Here is a 1,975-nt window from a genome sequence, read left to right as displayed (position 1 = left end):
TTGCTTGCACAAGGGATTTAGGAACCCATATATATTTTGACTTTTGTTTATTTTTCTCAGTGGGCCTTTGTGACCTTTTGGATTTTTCCTTTTCTTTTTGGCTCATATTTTTCTTTGCTTTGACATGTTGATTAGATTGGACATGTTGATCCTTGAATACATGTGGATTTCTAGACTTATGACGTTTACACTTGGCATCCAAATTGCTTGGAGGGGGAAAGGAATACATGGATGGATAGTGTAGCGTCCTAAAATTGTGACACTTGCAATTTCAACTGCATTTCGGTCTTCACGATGGCGATGCAACATGCAACCTGAATGGAGACCCTGAAACTTGCTCACGACACTGAAAACTGCATTTTTCAAGCACCCTGGCCTGAACCTCCTTGTACCCTACTGTCCCGGGAGGTCAGACCAGAGCACCCAGTGCCCTGGTCCTTATGGACCAGGGTGCCTAGCACCTTGGTCCCCAGGACCATGGCGCCCAGCGCCTTGGTCCCTGAGTCCTATTTTGGGCCCAGTCTCCTAAGGGGTCTCAGGTCTTTTTGTTTGCAATTTGGAAATTAACTTTCCTGGTCGGCCTAAGGTCGGGAAAATCAGTCTATCAGCCCTAATTGACAAGTATATAAACTACATTTTTCTCTCTCATTTGGCATGAAGAGGATATGTGTACAAAAGCGTGGAAATTATACTCAAGCATTCAAGCATTCAAGCATTCCTTCAAGCAATTGATCATTTCAAATCTCCATTCAAGGCTAAGTGTTGCATTCAAGACAAGGATTCAACCATTGAAGAGGAGATCACATACTACATGCTACATACAACATACAACATACAACATCTAAACCTTCGCACATAAGGATACAAACATCCTTAGAACAAGGTATTAGTACTTGTTTTACAGTCATTTACATTTACAGCTCTTGCTCATTTCTTGGTTAATTCCAAAACCGGGGTTTGACCTAAAGGCAAACCCCTAATCCCTAACCCCCCAATCGTCTTCACTTTTCTGTGTGTAGGTTGCAGGTACGCGGCTGAAATTGAAGATCTGGAATCCTTGTGCAGAGACGAACAGATCCCCCTTCGTTTCGCGGATTTTTCGGAGGACCGTGGCGTCGGGCGCCATCGTCCGGACAACTTTTGCTCAAATTTGCAGGACAGCACCGTATCGACATTTTACTACTAATTCCAGGTCTGTAGCTTCATCCTATAACCCGAACTCAGTTTATAAGCGAATCTTTATACTTTCTATGCATTCCTAGCTTAATTTCCTTAACAACATTCTTTACAAAAGAGGGTAGCCTTGCTTTCCTAACCCTTGAAATTCATTTAGCATCCAATCTTACATTGTGTGGGATTGGATCTTATGAGTTTCAACCCCTCTTTTGAATGTAAAGTCTCTCCCCGAAGTGAAAAACCATCCAATCCTAGCGAACCTCCCTTCTCTCTCCTCGGAGTCGAAAGAGGGGAGACCAACTAGGGTTCGATTGTGATTTTCCGCTTTACATTTTGGTGAACCCGACGTGAACATCCTTTCTAATTTTTCATGCTTAGATCTGAAAAAAAAAATTTGATTACATTTCCATGTTTGATCTTTTGCAAAATTTTAGAGGTGATTGCATAAAAACCCTAAATTTTCTTTTTTGTAATTGAACCTGCGAAATGTCTAAATGTTAATGCCTGTTTCAGATCTGCCCTTCTATTACAAATTTTTAATTCATATTTGTGCTTTAATTCTGAAAATTAAGTGGTTAAGTGTCAAAACCCTAATTTTTGAAACCCTCTTGATTCAACCTTTGTCCGACAATTTCACTGATCAAAACATCTCCAAATCAGCTGTAACTTTGGATTCCGCAATAAAATCACAATATCTTTCATCCCTAAAAATTTGGAAAAAAGTTGCGAGGACCATGGTGCCGAGGGCCATCGTCCCCGACATTTTTTCCGAAATTTCGGGAGCGAGGTCTTACTGTAT

This window comes from Cryptomeria japonica, chromosome 5 (assembly GCF_030272615.1).
Source record: "Cryptomeria japonica chromosome 5, Sugi_1.0, whole genome shotgun sequence".
Lineage (NCBI taxonomy): Eukaryota > Viridiplantae > Streptophyta > Pinopsida > Cupressales > Cupressaceae > Cryptomeria > Cryptomeria japonica.
This window is presented reverse-complemented; position numbering follows the sequence as displayed.